This window comes from Cervus canadensis, chromosome 12 (genome assembly GCF_019320065.1).
Source record: "Cervus canadensis isolate Bull #8, Minnesota chromosome 12, ASM1932006v1, whole genome shotgun sequence".
NCBI lineage: Eukaryota > Metazoa > Chordata > Mammalia > Artiodactyla > Cervidae > Cervus > Cervus canadensis.
In genome coordinates this window covers 58,109,881-58,120,946 of record NC_057397.1, presented here as the reverse complement: position 1 = coordinate 58,120,946, position 11,066 = coordinate 58,109,881, and the positions used below count along the sequence as shown (strand labels likewise).

General features: G+C 41.1%; 1 protein-coding gene across 1 annotated transcript in view; it reads left to right on the top strand.

The window, feature by feature from the left end:
• The first annotated feature begins 253 nt into the window (after positions 1-253).
• ATP6V1C1 (ATPase H+ transporting V1 subunit C1) overlaps positions 254-11,066 on the top strand; it is a 36,845-nt gene continuing 26,032 nt past the window's right edge. Inside the window, exon 1 of the mRNA XM_043483638.1 lies at positions 254-417. The gene's annotated coding sequence lies outside the window, so the exon portion shown is untranslated. The remainder of the gene's footprint in view (positions 418-11,066) is intronic.

Sequence of the window (11,066 nt, the reverse complement as noted above, 5' to 3'; positions counted from 1 at the left end):
TGAACAAAACCGGGATAACCTTAAGGATGGCAGCGATGAAATGCATAGGTGGCGGACGGGACTCGGGCGGAACTCCAGAAGCAGAAACCCCACCCACCCCGGAAGAGCTCCGCCCGCTCAGACTCCCGCTCCCGGGGAGCCTCCCAGCCCGGCTCCTCTTCCGAGGGCTCGGCCTTGGCGGCTGCGCAGTGGCGCGCGCGTAGGCGGAGCGGCGCACGTAGGCGGGGCGGCGCGCGCCGCGGTCAGCTGACCGTCCTGGCTGGCACGTGACTTGCTCCGTAGGCGCCGGGGTCGAGGAAGCCGTGAGGCCCGAGCTTAGGTCGGGGAGGGGATGGAGCGCTGAGCCGTTAACGCCTGTCAGGCTGTCCGCCTCTCTGCCTGTTACTGCCGTCACGTCCTCGTTTGACACTTCCCTGGGTCAGTGAGCGATGGCTACCCCGCCTCGGGAACCCCGGCCGAGCTGAAGCTCGCGCTGCGGTCGCCGCTTGGGAGGGATGGGGGCGGGCGCGGGGGCCGAGGCTGTGGCGTTGGAGCCGCCGGTTGGGCGGCCGTGTCTGGTTTCTCGGCGCGAGTTTGTCGCCGCCGTGGGCCTGGGTTCTGTCTCTAAGGGGAAGGGAAGGAGGGGAAAAGAGAATGGGCCCTAGGGGCTGTTCTGTGGCAGAGGCAGACATAAACACTGCGGGTCTGAGGCGTTTCTCCTTGGGTTGGGGTAAGGGTCACAGCGAATCCTCGCTCAGGGGGACGAAAGGTAACAGAGTGGCCCAGACGAGGATCCGGGGTGGTGTGTGTGAGGTCACAGCGAGCGGTACAGCTTCCCCTGGGCGTACGTGCTTGCGAGTAGGTGATGGTAATTTAGAGGGTCTAGGAGACCCTCAGCGAGGACGCAGGGTCCCTGTGACAGGGGAAAGAACGGGATTCCAGAGAACTCAGAGCGTTTTTGTTTTTTTTTTTTTTTTAATTAGAATGGGGGAAGAGTAGGCAAGAAACCCTGAAAAGAAACTGGAGGAGTCACACAGGCAAATTGAATCACCTGAGAAACAGAGGAGCAAAGGGGGAGAAAAGATTCGATTGTGTTTGCACTCCTCACTGAGTGTCATTGTAGCTACCCCCTCCCCCGCCCCCCCCCCCATTAGCCCCGAAGTACAGAGGAGATGTTGGATCATTTGGGGGTTGGGGAGACTCTTTTGTGAAGATCTGTTTTGGTCTTCCAAACTTATACTTTGATACTGTCATCTACTCCCGAATACCTTTTATTGAACAACAGTCACAGGAATTACATTAAAAAAAAAATTATTGTGTTTTTAATTGCGCTGGGTCTTCCTTGCTATGAGCCGGCTTTCTCTAGTTGCCGCGGGCCAGGGGGGCGGGGGGGAGTCTCTAGCTGTGGTGTGCGGGTTTCTCAAGTTGTGTGCTTTTTTTGTGAAGCACAGAGTCTGTAGCGCGCTGGCTCAGTAGTCGTGTTTTAGTTGTCCTGAGGCATGTGGGATCTTCTCTGGCCAGGGATCGAACCCATGTCCCCTGCATTGCGAGGCGGATTCTTCACCACTGGGCCGCCCCGGAAGCCCCTTGCATGTTTGTTTGCTTCTTACAGGTCTTTGAGAGGAAGTGGATGAAAATGCCATTCATTGTATAGACCGGGACCTATCTAGATAGACTCTTGGACCTAGAAACAGATCAGATGATGTGTTTTAAGTCTAGCATAACTTATACTGTCTTCTGACTGCCAATTACCTGCCCAGTACTTAACCACAGTCTCTCTAGAGAGAAGGGTGAGTTTCTCCTAGTGCATTCTTACCTTTGATTCAGCACTTTCGGTGAAACTTGAGTAGGACAGCTTCAAAGGGATTCTGCAGAGGTGGTCCGTGCTTTAAAAACCAGTTTTTAGTTAGCTTGGGTGAAGCTGTTCAGTTTACAGTTCAGCTGGAGGAGATAATAAGCAGCAGGGTGGGCAAAAAGTGCTCAGCTTGTCAATCACGGTTCTCTGGCAACTAGCACGTCTCAAATTGTGCTGAAGAGGGAACCTCGGGATTGTGTCTCAAAACTCCCGGATCTTCTTCTCTTTTGGTGTATCTTGCAGGGACTAGATAAAATCTAAAGAAACAGTACTCGGGGTCTGACTAAAGTAAATGCTGAAAGCTAGATGGTTTGGGTAATACTGCTTTTAGAACTGGGCAGTAAATGATCGCTTTTATTTTTTGATATGTCTGTCTTTGGAGCCATATTTACATTAGTTCTATCTAAAAAGAAACACTTGGGCTTCAAAAGTGTGATTCTCTGATTATTTACACACTTTCGAAATAATTGCATTGGCAGAAGAACAAAGCTGGAATGCCAAAATAAACCTTTGCCAAAGGGTCTCCTTGTGGTCCCCCAGTCCCTAAGTGATCAGTCGTCTTTTAAGCTTGAGTCTGCTCAGGGGGATCTGCAGTTTGCACCGAGTGAGTGTGTGTGCTCAGTACTTCAGTCATGTCTGACTCTGTGACCCCATGGAAATACATACCTCTTAGTTGAATTTTGTTCTGGTACGTGTTCTCATCTGCCAGAGTAAACCTTTTGCACTCTTCGGATATGCAACTTTATACCTTTTTATTTACAATCTAATTCATGTTCAGCTCACATTTCACTGATATTTTAAAGACGTAGTAGAAACCATTAGCATGGTACTCTTGAAAAGACAGCTCAAGCGGTGAAACTGGGCAATCTAAATTTTCCTTTCGACATGAGTGATCCTTGGAACTAGAAAATTCAAACTGTATTCTTGATAATGAAGCAAAATTCTGTTCCACAGGTGTAGCAGATCTGGCATATCTGCTGTATATTTATTGATTTCCAAGAGGAGTCCTTAGGGCAGTGGAGGAGAGGTGCTTTGGTTCCATCATAGACCAGAAGATGCAACCTTAGCTGTGTATTTGAAAATAAAATGCTAGACAGATGTAAAAATGGTGTTGTATAGAAAGAGGTTGATGTATCTTTTAAGATACTTTATGCAAACTATCCATGGATAGGAAGTTATTTGTAAATAAAGGTGGTTAACAGGTGGATTGACTTAACTATGACAGTTGTTTTTGTCGTTGTTGTTAATGAGCTAGCCTATAGTTCAGTGTTTCTCCGTGGGTGCTGTTGGCATTTTGGACAGAACTGTCTCTTGTTTGGCCATCAGCCGCTAAATGGTGGTAGTGACCCCCATGTTGGGACAACCTAAAATGATCTCAGACATTTCCAAACTCCTCCTGGAGGAGAGAGATACCATTTGGTTGTACAACACCCTGTGCAATGGCATCCTTTGTCTGTTGAACATATACCTGAGTGCTTCTTATTGACAGGCCCTCTACTATATGTTGGGGATATAGAGTTTAAGAGTTTTAATAAACTTGCTTGTAAAATGTATGTAGTCACTAGCTCTGTGACCTTGGGCAAGACATTTCATTAATTGCCCTCTCATCTGCAAATAGGGGTGGTGATACCATCTTCCTCGAAGGAATCAAGTACAAAATTGCTTAACATGTTGAGTGCTGATCACATAGCGCATATTCAGTAAGTGGTTGTCATTACCAGGAAACAGGATCTCAAGCTTACTTGAGTGACGAATTGGGGAGAGCAGACTTGTTTCAAGTCTTTGGCTTGTTGAATTTCAGGCTAGAATACATCCTCTTAGAGATATTAACACCTTCTGGTGAAAAATGTGGTGTTGTGATTCAGTCACTAATTTCAGATAGCAACCTGAAAGAGAAGGGAAGTAACATTTTGGGAGACAATGAGTGTAGAGTCAGGGAGTTCCCTGGCATGGAAGGAATTGTTTGCTCCCTGGGAAAGTGTTGAGTTGCCTGTGGCAGAGAGGAAATGTCTGGGGGCTCGGAAGGTTCTGGTGATTCCTTTCAGTAATGGTACAGTGCCCTCTTTGCCTGTCTATGGATTCAACTTGCTTTAGCAGAAATTGCAAGAGGTTTTGTTTTTTTTTTTTTTAAACATTGTGTTATATGTTGTTATCTTTCTGGCTTGTTTCTGTTTTTATGATGGCATCTATGCCTAAGTAAGGCTTGGCTTTTGCAAATGTATTTCTGGCCATATACAAAGATGTAAAAAAGATGGCTGTTTATAAAATACATCCACTAAAGTTCTTTCACATTTCAGGATATTTATGGCATGAAGTTCAGGTAATCCTTAATGTGATTATAGGCCATCTATAAATGCTGTTTCAGTTGAAGACAAAACAACACAAAAGTTAAGAATGATTTAAAGAAGGTGTGTGTCCTAACAATTTTAAACTTACATGTAAATCACTAAAGTCTCCCTTGGGAGGTAAAATTCCTTGTTGTTATTGGAAGCTTTTATTTAAACAAGTTTTATTGTGAGCAAGCCCCTCCAACAATCCCAGTTAAGATGTTTCCTTGTTGAAGGATAGAATTTAGCATTCAGAATCATTCATTCATTCAGAAGTTACCATTCAGGTAATTCTTACCTTTTATTTGTGTGGTATTAAAATTTCAGGGGAAGAATGTAGCAACCTTTGAAGATGGATGGATTGTGGCTCTTTTGCACTGTGATCAGTTCTGTTCGAAGTTGATGTGTCACAGTTGGAAGGCTGTGTGATATTTCATGATATCTGAGGTATTCCTCCTTGTGCAGGTTGAAATAAGCCACTTTAGTGAAAGCTTGGTATTTTCAAGGACTGAAAAAGGATGTTTTTTGCATGTAGACCAGCACCAGTCTTTCTTGTGAAATTTAAATTTACTGTGAAAGGTGGTTGCATTTCAGAGACTGAGGCGTTGGTTTCTTGAAAGCAGTTAAATATTGGAGCACTTACTGGGATGCTCTTTTTTTTTTGTGGTTGCCCCTGTCTTGGGTCAGGCTCTTACCTTCAGCCACAAAAAAAGTGCTAGTATCTGTTTGGGTTTATTATCCTCACCTCTTGTGTTACCGTGATAGTTGTTATTTACTCATCTTTTGGGGTAGGGGTACACTGCAAGGCATGTGGGATTTTAGTGCTCTTGAATCCATGACCCCTGCAGTGGAAGCACAGGCTTAACCACTGGACTGTCAGGCAAGTCCCTACTTGACTCTTTTTATTTCGCATCCTGATCACTTGTGGTCGGAAAATAATCCGCTGCCTTTAAATTCTTAGAGGCGGATGGTACAGTGATGGAGTAAACTGGCTCCAAGCCGTGAGCCCGGGCTTCTCTTCTCTTCTCTCCTTTCCTTCCTTCCGTTTTGGAAAAGACTTGTTACTGTTGAAAAAAAGCGTACTTATTGCAGTCAGACGAGATCGACGTATTTTAAGAAATTTGACTAGTGTTTCTCTTGTGCTTCCAGTGCATTCTGCTTGATTTTTTTATCTTATCGTGTGCCTTGTTTTCTTTCTACTCTTGGAGGAGGGCATGGCAACCCACTCTAGTATTCATGCCTGGAGAATCCATGGCCCGAGGAGTCTGGCAGGCCACAGTCCCCGGGGTCACAAGGAGTTGGACACCACTGAAGCAGCTTAACACGTACAGCCTCCCATTACCTGGAGCAATTTTTTTTTTTTTTTAAATTAAAAAAAAAAAAAAGTTGTGGCACCCTAGCTCCCCAGTCAGGGATCGAACCCCTATCCTTGCCACTGGACCTCCAGGGGAAGTCCCTAGAGCAGTTTTTTCAGCCTTGGAAAAAATTTTCAAGAAGTTTTGGGAGTGAATCAGGACTCTACACTGTGGTCACAAAACCACCTATTTATATATATGGCATTAAAATCCTCTATGTTCTCTCCTTCACAAATGAAATAAAATTGTGTTTCTTGAGCAAAACAATATAGTTTACCCAGATTTTGTTTTGTTCTGTACTTGATTTCATATATCATTTTGCTTTTCACTTATTTTTTAAGTTCATAAGCCACCATAGAATGCATCGAAAAGTGGGTTGATACATTTAAAGTTTCTGCATTCCATAGAACAAAAATCATTCCTGCATTATAGAACTGACAGCACTGTGTGATTCTTGATAGTGATGATATGACGTGTAGCCATCTTATTAAGGAATGGTTGCCATTTCATGTAACATTTACTGTATAATTCACTAAATAATCATGGAAATGCTTGTTTTACTACAGTGGTTCTAAAACCTGATTGATCATCTGATTTACTTGAAGGGCTTAACGAGAAAATTAAAAAAAGAGTCCTAGGTCTTACCCAGTATAGATTCATGGAATATAGGAGCAAAAAAGGATCCTGGATGTGGGAATCCAAACCTCTCATTTTGCAAAGGAAGACATTTACGCAGACGATGACATGCAAAACTGGGATTAGATTCCAAGTCTTCATATTCTCAGTGCAGTGCCCTGGTGTTTACATTGCGTTTCCTGAAGCTGGCCTTTGGATTCTTTGTGGCTGCAGTTCCCAGTGAGACAAAAAGACCTGATCTCATGCTTCAGGCACAGGTACAGTCCAGCAGAGAATGACTAGAGAGCTTTAAACTAGACAGTTGGCAGAACTCATGGTGCTGAAGGGCTTTATGAATACCTTATGAATACCTGGGGCATCCCGAGGAATCCCAGGAAGGTCAGATCTTAACTGGTAGGGCTAAGTTAGCACCAGAGTAAAGATTTCGACCTAACCTAACAAAGTATTGGGCTGGCCAAAATTTTCTTTTGGGTTTTTCCTTGAGGTTTTACAAGAAAACCCAAAAGAATTTTTTGGCCAACCCAATGTAACACCAGCCTTGAATGAAACATGCTAAAAGCTTAAATAACTTAATTGACTGTCAGAACAAAGCGCAACATACTTTTATTAATATTTATTTTTTTGGTCGTACCAAGTGTCTTGCAGATATCTTAGTTCCCTGATTAGGGATTGAACCTGGGCCCTCACCATTGAAAATGGAGTCCCAACCACTGGACCACCTGGGAATCCCCTGTTTTTTTAGGGGGGGGGACCTTTTTTAAAGCATAACATTCTTTTATATATTTTTTTAATTAGGTTTTATTGGAGTAGAGTTGCTTTACAGTTGTGTTAGCTTCTGCTGTATAGCAAAGTGAATCTCCTCTATGTTTACATACATTAAAACACAACATTCTTAAAAGAAAAGAAAATCCAGTGATCAACAATTTAATATTGTGAATTACAGATATGCCCAGGGATTTAATAGAAAACATGAACATAATGAAGAAAGAAGTTTTAAAAGACGGAACTTCTAAGGCTGAAAAATACACCGAGAGTGAAAAATTCACTTTTTGAGACAAATAGCAGATAACTGTGAAGAAAAGGTCAACCAACGAGAAGATGTAGCAAGGAAGTTTATAAACTGAAGTGTAGAGAGAAAAACAGTTGGAAAAAAAAAGAAAAAGGAAGCTCAGTGATGTGTGGGACAATGTCAGGTGGTTTAATATACATGCCATTTCTGTCTCAGAAAAGGGAAAGAGAAGCAGGAAAAATTTTTGAAGAAAATGAATTTTGTCCTGAATTGTTGAAAACTCTAAACAAAGCTTCAGGAATTTCTCTGAACTACAAGCAGGATAAATCCTTGTGACCCTGGGGTAAGCGAATCATATAAAAGAAAAAGTTGATAAACTGGACATCAGAATTGAAAACTTCTAAGAGCACCATTAAGGAAAGGCAAGGCACAGAATATATGTTTTATACACACACATCTCTCAAAGAAATTACACCAGGATCATATGAAAAACTAGCTCAGTAAGGTCAATGGAATTAAAAAAAAAAATGGACACAATATTTGAATAGAAACTTCACAAAGAAGAGATACAACTGACTGATAAGGTGAAAAGATCCTGAACTGTAACCATCACGGAAATGAGAGCTACAACCCACTGGAATAGCTCAAACTAAAAAGGCTTACAGCACTAAGTGTTGGTGGGCGTGTGAAACAGCTGGACCTGTGTATCTTGCTAATGAAATGCAAAATACTTCATCTACTTTGGAAAAGTTTGGTGACTTCTTATAAAGTTAAATATAGATTAATCATTTGACTCAGAAATTCTACTTCCAGATGTTTATCTAAGAGAAGTGAATATGTATTTTCACAAAAGCTTTGAAAAGGAATGTTCTTTGTTGTTAGTGGCCCCAAACCAGTTACAATCCAAATGTCTTATCAACAGGTGAATGGAACCACAAACCATAGTACATTCATGTAACGGAACACTTAAGAAGTAAAACAGAATGAATCGCTACACAGGACATGGACAAGTATCAGAGCCATGCTGAGCAAAGGAAGCCAGATACGAAAGAGAATGCAGTGTGGACTTCCGTTTACACTGGAATTCTAGATCAGGCCCAATGAGCCTAGAGTGCGACAAAAAAACAGATTAGCATCTGCCCAAGGTCAACAGTGGGATTGGGATTGACTGACCCTACATGTGAGGGAAGGGTTTGGGAAGACAGAAATGTTTTTAACCTTGGTTTTGGTGGTGGTTACACAAGTGTATGTGTTTGTCAAAAACTCATCTAATGTGCTCTTGTGGGTACATTTTATTGTATATAAGTGATATTTCAGTGAAATTGATTTTTCTTTTAATGTAAAGGAAGTAAAGGGGACCAAATCAATTTATAAGCAAGGTACTTTATTACTTGTTTCATCTTCACTGTTATGTATTCATTCAGGAATATTCAACAAACAGTTTTTGAGGTTCTGCATACCAGCTTCTGTGCCAGGACTGAGAATACACTTGTGAACAAAAACTATTATGCTTTCCACCTCCTCTAATGTGCAGTTTATCTGGCAGAAAGATACCAATAAAAAGTGTCTCTCAAGGAAATATTGAAAAGGTGCTATGAGAGCATATAACACATTCATGCTTAGCATATAAGCATGTGATATATGACACTCATGTGATACATGACATGATAATGCACTATAATATATATATCATAATTTATGAGGCACTTTCTGTGCCTTGGTTTCTTCTTGTATAACTACTGTCCATCCAGTATGCTAAATGAGTTAATCCATATAAACTGTTTTAACTGGTGCTGGTAGGTAGGAAGTGCGCAAGAAGTATTGGCTGCTATCTGATGACATTTGACAATTATGGTTGTCCAGTATTGCAGGCTACTAGTGTGCTAAGGGAACACTGAAGTAGGACCAGGTTTGGGGGAAGAGATTAGGAGTTTGACTAGAAATGTGTTTTTGTTTTTTGAGATATTCAGGTGGAAATATCTTGTAGCTGAGACTTGTTGCGTACAGCTCTGGATGCACAGAGGAGCCTAGGCTGGAGCTAACAGTTTGGGAGTGTTCAGCATCTAAACTGTAATCTAAAAAAGACCACCCAGAGAGCAACCGAATGCACACATATAACAGGGGGCCTTAAACCTTGATCTGAGTTTTGAGGAATGCCTTTTAAATCATTTTCTCTTTTGTTTAACATGTGATTTGCCTATGTTAATGCCTGACTTCCAGAATACAAGAAGAAACAAAGGGAAATAATTAGGCATAAAAACCAGTGAGTTGAAGCAGTCAACAGAGGTAGAAGTGTCCAGACTTTTTGGGCAGGTTTGACTGTTTCTGTGCAGCTCAGAGAGGAAGGGATATGTGTTTTGTAACATGGATTTCTTTTTTTTTACCATCCCTTTCTCCCTGACACACACACAAATATGTTCATCTGCAGAGATTAGTTTGTTGGAACTGAGCTTAAATTGTACTTAAATTTCAAAGAGAAAATTTTTTATGTGACTTGTCTAAGTGACCGGATAACAGTGAGCATTGTTTAAAAAATAATTTGTTTAAAAACAGGGATTTTGCAGAAGACTTACTGATGCTTTTCTTATGAGCAGTTCTTACATTTATCCTTAGATACTTCAGTAGCTTGTCTTTCCCATCAGGTTCCTCTTGTATAGTTAGTTTGCTTTGACCAGAGGATAGAAGAAATGAGGCCATTGCTTTGCCTAAAGTACCTAGAGGTTCTTTCTCAATCCCTCTTTTTTGTATTTCTGTATTCACACTTAAAATAATGAAAGACAAAGGCTTAGTTACTTGCAGCTTTACCAGTCTTTAATGTCTATGTTATTCTAGGGTTTTCTGAAAGACTCTTAAGTTAAAAAAAAAGTTTAAAAACATTTTAATATTTCTATGGCTCTAATTTTTTTTCCCTCCAATCAGAATTTTTGATTGGTTCAGAGTCATTGGTGTATTTCATTTTATCATAAAACAAGCATTTATAAAGTCCCTGATGTTGACAGGAATTGTATATGCTGGGCTTTCAGGGCGTTAGAAAAGAAGGTATGATTTTGGTCCTTCAGGATTTCCCAGTCAGGTGGAGAGGAAAAAATGTTATGAAAAAAATGAAGCAGAATAGTGTGATAACTGCATTATAGTGGCATTGATAACATAGTAAGTAAACAAGATAATTCCTACTTGGGATACTGGGAACAGCCTTTGAAGGCCAGAGGGGACTCTAGTTCTGTTTAGAAATAACATGACATTATTTCTTTCAACCCTAATGAAAACTCAGTAAGTTGGGCAGGTCTTCTTTTATAAATGAGAAAATGTGATCCTCTTTCTTATTTCTTGAAATCTTTTGAAAACCTGTTGGCTGAAAAAGAGTTTCTAGAACTCTTAAGTGGTATGATAGTGACATCTACTGTAATAGCTCATATTGTTACAGTCTTTGAAGAAACTGCAGTTTAGATAATTTAACAGTGTCATAAAGAGGACGTTAAAAATGGATTCTATCACCTGCCGTTTTTCGAGGAGAGGAGGTGTAAAAATGTGTCATCAAAGACTGGTTTTCTGGCCAGGCTGAGGGCTTTGTCTGGGCCTGCCATCACTATAAAAGCTCTGTTTAGTTTGTTGGCCATTTGAGAGAGTGTAGTTCTTAGTGCAGCTTTTTTTTTTTCTCCAGTAATGTTGGAAAAATCATCTTAGAGTAGGATTCTTGAGAGATTGATTTAGTACCAGCATTTATATTTTTACCAGTCTCATCTGTCTGAATATGTTTTTTAATCTGTAAATGGAAAGGATCATATGTATCTTACAGAGGTGTTAGGAAGATTGAGATGACAATGTATAAGACATTTAGAGCAGTACCTAGTATATGGTAGATGCTCTTAAAATGGAAGTTAGGAAAGAAACAAGTATATAGAATG